The sequence below is a fragment of the Anomalospiza imberbis genome, chromosome 6, assembly GCF_031753505.1.
Source record: "Anomalospiza imberbis isolate Cuckoo-Finch-1a 21T00152 chromosome 6, ASM3175350v1, whole genome shotgun sequence".
Lineage (NCBI taxonomy): Eukaryota > Metazoa > Chordata > Aves > Passeriformes > Viduidae > Anomalospiza > Anomalospiza imberbis.
The window spans coordinates 30,329,772-30,339,771 of NC_089686.1; the positions used below are offsets into that span (position 1 = coordinate 30,329,772).

At 35.7% G+C, this 10,000-nt stretch overlaps 1 protein-coding gene across 5 annotated transcripts in view; it reads left to right on the forward strand.

Moving 5' to 3' along the window:
• Nucleotides 1-10,000, forward strand: part of CDIN1 (CDAN1 interacting nuclease 1) — a 123,852-nt gene that overhangs the window by 36,083 nt on the left and 77,769 nt on the right. The window lies entirely within an intron of this gene.

Genomic DNA, 10,000 nt, shown 5'->3' on the forward strand with positions numbered 1-10,000 from the left:
GCTTTTAGTGTTTTCACTATTTGGGTGTGAGCAGGAGAGCCTTGTGTGCCAGTTTTCAGTTTGTGACCACCTTCAATTTCTTTTAGGATGCTGTGCAATATGAAGAATGTGCTCTATGCATCCTTTGACTTAATCACGGTCAAAACATGTTATTTAACCAAGCACTGTAATAATTCTTTTTCCTATTACCTTACTAGAGCTCTCAGATTATTCTATCAATTTATGGAAGATTAACTCCAAACAAAACTCTGCGGCCAAGGAGAGGTGGTGCCTTACATAAGCGTAATGAAACCTTGCAAAAGTAACATCACATATTATAGCGATCTCTGTATCCTAAAAAGAAAAAATAAAGTCAATGATGTTGTTAAAATAGATACATTCTGTACTTAGAATCATTTTAAGACATTGAATTACAGGTGTTGAATTCTGTGGTGCAAAACAGTATTCTGTTTATGGTCTAATAAATGCTAAGTAATGGAGATTATGGCTTCCCTCAATCTATTCGCTCTGCTCCTTTTCATAAAGCTTAAGTTGCTGTTGTCCATCTTCTCTGCCACAACACAGTGCTGGCTCATATTCAGTTTGCTGGCCTACCTCCAAGGGCCTCCAAGTTCTTCTCAGCAAAGCTGCTCCCCAGCCAATCCATCTCAACTTGCATTGTTGCTGGGATTCCTCCTTCGCAGGTATAGAACTGCGCATTGACCCTTTCTAAATTTCATGAGATTCCTGCTGCCCATCCTTTAGCCTGTCTAGGTCCATCTGAATGCCAGCCTTGCCTCCTGATTGGCTGTCTTTTGGACAGAATCTTACACCTTTCTTTTATCTTACCTTTTCCGTCCTCTTTTTATTTGCACTTAGATAATAATGTAAAATGCAATCTCAAGCTGCTTCTCTATGACTACCTGCTGTGGATTATTAGCATGTATATAAGGTCAAAATATCCTTCCATCTTCCTCTCCTTTTCCTAGCTCTTGAATAAACAGCTTGAAAAGGTAAATGAGTATCATCAGGCTTTCTACACTCAGCTCTTGGTGAAATGTTAAAAAGAAACAAGATGCCTTTTATATGCTGAAGCTTATAAAGTATTGAGCAGTTGTGCAGAGCAGTGCTGGTATCTGTTGAAATATATCTACAGTCCACTAGCCTAGTGAAGACAGACAGCAGGAGAGAATTGGACAACAATTCTGAAACAAGCATTCTGCAGCATTTCAAACTGCACAGTAGAGATATATCTATTACTGAATTTTAGAAACTATTTTTAGTAAAAGGTGATTAAAAGCTGTGACTTCAAAATTGTCAAGTATATCTATGCAGCATTCATAATATAATCTGTCTATCCTGAACATTGCCTAAATATGAGTTCCTTGTATGTCGACAATGCTTAACATACATAAAATTATTTTCAAAGTTGTACCAACTCTCCCATAAAGACATATATAGCTTTTAGACATTTTTTTCAACTCTGAAGAAGCTCTTTTGCAATAATCTCAAATTGCTTCAATCTCCAGGAATTAAAATATACATTTGATTAAGTCTTATTTCACATTTTTCCTTATTACACAGTGTTTTCTACCTGAGATATATACAGTGTAGGAATGCACTTCATCTTCCAGAAATGTATTAACATTGACTAATTATCAGGGTGAACTTATGCAGAATCCATGGAAGCAAAGATTTGACTTCAGGGAGTAACCTGGATTTATGTTAAAATACAGCACATTTAAGAGAATTAACTAAGTGCCTAAAAATACAGACATTCAAGAAGGCAAATCACTAGTCTTTTAGGCTCTGAAAATGCTGATTGCAATATATTGCTGATTATAACAACAATCTTGAGTATAACACTGTCTTCACTTTTATGTGTATTGAATGTGCAAAAACTTAAGTTACAGTAGGTTGCTTTCTAGTAAAAATTACGAGTGCACAGTAGGTCTTAGCAGTGTTCTGTTGTACTTGTTTGCATGTGTTTTTCCACATGGATGAAATTTTGTTCATGCCAACTAGTATCTGAAAGCAAGAGCTTTTTGCTTAAGAATCTTTTGCACAGTGGCTTCTGATTGTGGTCTATTAAGTTTGCATTCTGTTGACTGCTCCAAAAGATAAAATCACATGAATTACAGGTTCTTTGCATTTGCACACATATTATTAACACATAGACTTGAGAAAGTCTCATTTTTAGCACTGACTAATGATAGTATTTCTAAACAAGCATTTGAAATTGCTCTTAATTTTTCACTTTTTCCCTCTTCCTGTCTTTGATTTCATACTGATAAGGCAGAATATTTTTACAAAGGTATGGAGAGGAAGTATTCCAGATGTTTAAGCTGTCCTCTCACAAGCAGAAGTTCTTTCTCTGGGAAGAACCAAAAGTTTTGGATATCTCATTATTGTTTATCTCTTGCTTGACTGTAGGAAGCATCTGTATTGCTTTAGTTGCATTGGTGAGAAGGGAAAGCAGTAGGATAGGGACAGCCCTCAAAGCTGATTAGTTGAAGTAGTAAAAACAAATTCTACATCTTTAAAACACAAAATATTCCTCTAATTCTATGTCCAGAATGGATTCTGCCTCTGAAATTGCATTACGCTCCCATTTTTTTTAAATCTGCTTGTCAGTATTTCACTTTTTCTCATTTGAACTATTTATTTTTCACTATTAGACTGACTGTTAACAACTTGATATTTTTATTTGCTCTGTAATAGTGTAGTCATGTATGGATGCTGTTACAGATCAGGTCTCATGCATGTATTCAAAGCAAATTTCTCTTATAGTGAAAATTGACAAATTAATTAAAACTATTGTTGAAGAAATTGGAGTGATTCTAGAATCCCTAAATTGGATACACACAAGTACCTTATTTTCAACAGTGCAATAGAAATAGGAGAATGAGTCTACAATGCAAAAGAATAGTTTTCATGTCATCAGTTTTACTGTGTGTTTTTAAAATGAATACTGACAATAATTTATTGAAGCACCCCTAGTCTGTCTTTTCTTTTTGTAAGTGGGAAAATATTTTTGCTTCCACTTATTCTGGTCAGCCTGCACAACTGAAGTGAATGATGCTTAACATGACCAAGTTTCTAACCACTATGTACCACCTTCTTGATATTCATGAAATAGTGGCTTATTCCGTGGCCATTCTTGAGTTTTGGCCCAAATACTATTCTCAGTTTGCAAAATTAATGAGCATGTTAATTAAGTTGGCCACAGACCTGTGGCAATTTTGTATCAAAGCAAAGACAAAAAGTCAATTGTAAACATGACAGGCATGGATTCATGAGGGCTAGACACTTCTGAATCCACACATGCTCATTCCTTGCTTCCTCTTTAAGCTAGAAGGGGAAAAATGGATGAACACAAAATGAAAGGCAATTTTTCTTCTTAACCTCTGTAAGTCTATTGTCCATTTTTTCAGAGAAAATTCAGCTTTTCCATAACACTGAGCAAGGTTCAGTCTTCCCATTTCTGTATAAATGTCTGATGAATGCAGCCTCAGTAGTGCACTGATAAATGGGTGCTGGAGAGAATTTTTCTTGAGATAGTATTGCTGAGAAAAGCTGTTTGCCTTCAAATCCTAAAACTTACCTTTCTTTGGACTATTCCAACTTCTTTTTCTATAATATACTAGAGCAAGCCTATGTCTTAAGTAGGTACTTGGTGTACACATACTAGGTGTTAAACATTGCATTGGTGAGCTCCTTGAGCAATGTCACCTCAGTTTTATGATCACGGCCATCAACTAAATTAAGTTGATTCTGTTTGTAGAATTGCATATCTTTGAACTCACAGGAGGAAAACATTCTTCAGCATGAGATGTCTTACTTCATAGCAGAGTTAATAAAATCTGTGTAAATACTGGAGCTTCAGCCTTAGTTTATCAATAGCAGTGGGAATGGGCCTTGCTGTCTTCTCTAAGGATGCTGTTCATTGTAAATAATTAAATTTGGACTTTTCTTAAGACCTTCCCCTAGCATATGTGCAGCACTGTGCTGAAGTGTGAGTATTAAATCCCTGGAACATCTTGCCATCAGTTTTGTCTCAAGTAACTACAGCACCCAGGTACTTCATATCGAAGGTGCTAAAAAAGCAGTGCGTGACTTAACTTCGTTCTGCTTCAGAATTGACTGCTTAAGCAAAAAAGCATAAAAATAAACGGGGTGCCAAATGTAGTGTACCTGAAGAGTGTTGCTAAAACATCTCAGTAAAAATGCTGACTATACAACAAAAGATAGGAGCAGTTATCTGAAAGGGTGATCCAAGTATTTGACATCCTCAGGACTATCTTAAGACAATGAAAAACACCAAAGAAAACAGCAAAAAGCATTTGAAAAAGATATTTAAAACCCAATAAAAATCAGTTTGCTGAAGGCTGATGTTAGGATTTTTTTTTCCCATGTAGGATCCATGACCCTGAAAACTCTCTTTTGGTTATATGTTTAGTCATTTAGTTAAAATAAAACAAACTTCTTTTTTTTTTTTTCATTTTAGGTCTCCTTAATCCAAAAAATACAGATCCTTCAAGCAATAAAACTACCTAAGTTTAATCACTTCTTTGACTAAGGAGATTGGAAACCACTCTTTGAAAATCAGAAGAGAGTAAGCAGGTCAACAAAGTATAATGCTGCCAGCTGAGATTTCTTCTGATTTTTAAAAGAATAATTTGGGTGGTTTACACAATGCAAAAAATGCCTTTAGGCAGAACCATTAGGCAGAAGGGGAAGACATGTCATCCCAGCTTTACTCAGTCGCATTGTTTTGTGGTTGCAGCACAGTCAGCACTGTGCTCTCTGATGCCTTTGAGACTTACTCAGCTGAGCAGAAAAACTCTGGACTCCTTCTACAGTAAACCACAGCTGTAAAAGGGAGATGTTGATGGACTGAGGAGAGTTCACTGGAGGGCCACTGGGATAGCAAAGGCGATGGAGCACTTCCCCTGTGGGAGAAGGCTGTGGGAATTGGGGATTATTCAGCTGGGACAAGAGATGGTTTCACAAGGAAAGAAGAGCAGCCTACTGGTACCTATGGGAATGTTATTAGGAAGATAGGCTGTAGACAGTAGTGACATGGTGGAAGATTAGAAATAGGTATAAACTAAAACATGAGATGTATACAACTTCACAACATTTAGTAACTTTTGTGGTCCATAGATGTTACATGGTCTGCTTTTTGTTTTGCTAAAGTACATGTTCAGTACTTAGAAAATAAATTTCTTGAGAGATTTTAAGGATGAAGGTTTTCTTGTATAATTGACTCTTGAACTTGTTTGATAAGCCTTAAGATTATGCTGTTAAAATAATTAAGACTGTTATTGAAACTTAATTGCATATGTATGACAAAAGAAAGAAACAAGATCTAGAGGAATCTAGTGTGATTATCTAGAGGAAAAGTCCTACAGGAGATTGAAATTGAACATAGTAACTGTAATTATCTAAAAGGAAGTCTATTACAGTATGATAAAACTGTCAAAACAATGATTGAGAGCTCTAACAAGTAACGCAGAAGATCAATAAAGCTAATCTTACGTCATAGCTTGAGAATCTAGAAATTCTATTTTGACCTTAGTTCAAAATAGAGCCATTCAAAACATATTCGATAAATGGGTTACAGTACTTTTTCTTAATTAAAAACTAAAATTGTTCCCAGTTGTTTTCTCCAGTGAAGTAGGGAATATGTTTCCAGTCCACATGGTGTGCATGTTATTTTACTGATTGCTTACTCTTTTTAGGGAATTCTTATTTGATTTTGATCTGTTCATGTACACAAATTTTGGGATTTTTCCATGCAATTTGCTTTATTTTCCATTCTATATAGGATCTATCCTCCATATATTCTACAATATCTGAATGCCTTCCAGTTGTGTGTTAAGCTGCATGGCTACATCTCTTGTTTTTCTCTTCTTTTCTCTGAAGGAGAAAGTGTTTGGTTTAGTGGGTATGCTGGCTTTGGCTGGGGTAGCACTAACTATTTTCAAGTGGATGGTATGGGGCTGTGTTTTGGACTTGTGCTGAACACAGAGTTGATAATACAGAGGTATTTTTTTTTTATTGCTGAGCAGGGCTTAGACAGAGCCAAGGCCTTTTCTGCTTCTTGTACTGTCAGGCTGGTGAGGAAACTAGGGGTGCATGGGAGGCTGGGAAGAGACACAGCTGGGACAGGTGACCCCAGCTGACAAAAGGATATTCCAGACCATGTGATATCAAGATCAATAAAGTGAGAGGAAGAAGGAGGAAGGGGATACATTTGGAGTGATGGTCTTTGTCTTCCCAAGTCACTGTTACCCATCATGGATCCCTGCTCTCCAAGGGATGGCTGAACACCTGCCTGCCCGTGAGAAACAATGAATTTTTTCCTTGTTTTGCTTTCCTTGTTTTTCACTTTCCATATTAAACTGTCTTTATCTCAGCCTGTGATTTTTTTCACTTTCACCCTTCCAGTTCTCTCCCTGTGAATGAGCAGCTAGTCATGATAGGATTCAGAAAACTCACTGACAATGCATTTCTTCTAACTCTGCCCTCCAGCAGGCACTTACCGATAACTTTTACCCATCATTCTTTTGTGTCCCAAAGAAATTCTTAAAAGAAATTTTTAAAAACTTGCTTTTGTTTCGTATCACTTCCAAAATGCTGATCCTTTTTTTGAGAATTGCTTGGTTTCCTTATAATTTTGAAAACTAACAGTGCTAGATATCCAGCATTTTAAAATCCTGTGACATCTTTGGCCCTGATAAACATCATGTGGTTATGGGTTTCATAAATGTGTCTTTGCATAGAAAAAATGTTTAAATCTAAATGCTTTCTTCAGAATTCCTATGAGTGTTCTGACACACAGCAAAAATGGTAAGCAAGCATTGTCTTTTTTGGTATCCCTTTTTTTGTGTCTTCTAACGTAAATGTTTCATTTCCCAAATTTTATGTGTTTCTTTAGACCACCACTGATTTTTTTTTTCTGTCCTTGAACTCCTGGTTCTCCCAGTGTACATTTTTGAGATAGGAGGACAGAAATCAGTGTGATAGTTCCTGGTGAGTCTAAGCAGGAGTTATCCATTATGAGGACATGCATTACTGCATATTATGATTCGGCAATATTTTGTGTCCAGGGCTCTAGTGTCTCTGAAGACATAACCTCCAAGTGCTAAGCCCCAGTTTCTTCATCTTTCGAACAGTGGAATTGCATAATTCAGATTAAATTTACACTCGCAGTTGCAGTCCCACGTATCTCTTTGGGAAATGCAACTCTGTCTATTCCCTATTGTTGTTTTCTTTAGGGAAGCTACAAACAACTGAAAATGGAAGTAATAGAAACAGCTTTTTAAAATAATTTTGAGTCCTTGGCAATACAATTAATCCCAAGCTTAGTTACAAGACTGTAGAATTTCTTGCCTTTCTCAAGTTCCCAAATCAGATTTCCATTTACTTTTGTGAAGAATTTTCTGCTTCCTGCTTCAGGACTGATTCTCTTTTTCTCAGTGCTTTCCCCTGCTGATCTCATGTGACAGAACTGTTTACTTGTATTCAGTATCAAAATTTGCTTGACTTACATTTAATTTTATGTTGCTCTTCAGATTAATAAAACAATTCAGTAGAATGAATGAAGAGGCACATGTGTCACTTATAAAGTCCTTTTCCTCAATCTGCTATTGAAGCATGTATTCATTTAGCCTTTTCTCTGAAATTCCATTGCTTTTCTGTCCATAAATTAAATGAGAGCCCAGCCCTGAAAATACTTATGCAAGGCCATCATGTGTTTGACCTGAAGCTTGCAGCTATGTAGAGCTGCAGTTTTTCAATAGTTGCCAGTTTACTCAGATTCATCGTCAGGATTGTACCATGAGTTTGACATATTTGAATCCTCTATAACCTCTTCACTTAACTTTTGTTAGGTTCTTACAAAACATTTTAAACAACCTGTTTTAGTAGGTGTCAACCTATGTCATACCATTGTTAACTTTTGTTGTGAGGAAATGGACATGTATTTCTCTTGTTCGCAGAGTCTAACCCTTGACAGAGCTTTGGAATTTTTCTCTTCTTTTGTCTGTGTGACTAGTTTGTTTCCTTGGCTACTACTAATGAACTTCAACAAAGATTTTATATAACAATTCATTTTCTTTAATTTTCTTTTTTATGACATGCCCAAAAACTGCAAGAGTTTAGTGATGTATCAACTTTTTGCAGTGGTATTGGTCATTCCTTAGTGTATCAGCCACTTAAGTGCTTGTTGGACTGATCATTAAAAACACACTGTAGTGGATATAGACTTTATTGTATAATTCCCTAATCACTGCTAACTTATCTTAGCACATAATTGGCACTAATATTTACCCCCTTTTAAGTTTTCTCTACGATTTGTTGGTGTGTTATTTCACCATGTAGGTGGATAGCATAAATTAAAGATTAAATCCTTGCCTAGAGAAGCTTATTTTCCTATTTACAGAAAATCATTACACCTTAGTGAAAAATCATGTCCAAGGTGTTTAACAATGTATGCCAATAGTGATTTGTGGGTGCAGAAGAATTGCTATTGGCTTTGCATTCTCAGTGCCTTTTGTTTTGTTTGAATAAAATGTTAGTTTATAAACTGTGGTAGAATGTTTTTTGTGTCTTTATGAATTTATGAATTTTTCAACAAGTGCCTTTTCTGCAAAATGAGCTTTCTACTTCATCATCTAGTGAGGGAATGATAGTGCTGAGTGACCTGTTGTTATTTGGCAGGTGTCCTGTGAGCTCTTGTCTGCTGGTAGAATTTTGGTGTGTGATGGAAGTAAAAGATTTGTTCCTTAAGAACAATAAAAGGAAACTGGTTACTGTAAAATTATCTGCTTTCTTGCTCCTGGCCCAGTACCGAATGTCTGGTGTAGCTTTTTTAACCTGGAAGAGTGTCCCTGTGCAACCACTTGAAGGTAGCAGTTCACATGTATCAATGGGACTAATAAATTTGGAATTGGAACAAAGTATTATTTCAAAATTGTTTGCATATTGTATTTAGAATAGCAGCTTTTGGAAAAACAAATTATAAAATATAAAGGAAATCTTTTCAACACAATATAAAGGAAACAAATTTTGTAAAAGACAAGAATATTATATGTGTTTTTGCCTGTGGATAGTGTTGGTTTCATTCCATTTAATCCATTTACTCTAATTGTATAAGTTTACTCTTCATACCTTAACCAATTTAGACACTCTTGAGGCATACTTCTAATTTTGTCTAACTTTCAAAAAAATGTATTATTTCCTTTAAAACACAGTGCATTTCATTAGGAAAACTTAAATCACAAAAAATAAGAAAAAACCCAGTGTGTACAGATGGAAAAATAAACGACTAGTAAATTGAATTTGAACCTGACAGTCATTAAACATGAGTTTCATTTGACCAAGATATTTTAAAATATCAAATTACTGTCAATATATCAAAACTATTCATCATTCCTTCCCCTCCACTTCAATTTTCAGCATTTCAGGGTGTTCTTAGATGTTTGTTAGCATTTCTGGTATCCCTATGTTTTGTATCAAACTTAGTTGCAGTGATAATGATTTTGCCATTGTTTGTGCACCTAGTTTTGCTCTGTAGCTATATACAGGGGCAGAATGCATGTCATAAATACTTAATTTTACTGTGCATTAGCACCAGAGGTGACATGGTGACTAAGAAAATCACATTATCCAGTTGTGGTTAGTTTTAGGATGTTGTGAATTGTCAAATCATTTGATGGAAAAAACCAGCTTTCAATATGTTAATAAATGCTATAGAAAATTATCTGATATTCTCTCTATACTGTTTTTCTTAATAGCAAAATAGTCTAACTTTTACCCAATCTCTGTGACATTCATCAGTTTGTCACTTAATGGTAGGGTTGATCAGAGCTGAATCTTATTTCTTGGAAAAAGAATGGCAAATCAGTTCATGGTATACTAAGTGCCTTTTTATTTTTGAATAATGAGATGGGAGCAGTTCATTAGCTACTGGAGGAAAAAAAAAAAGCAGGGTAAGCAGCGTTGTACCTGGCTT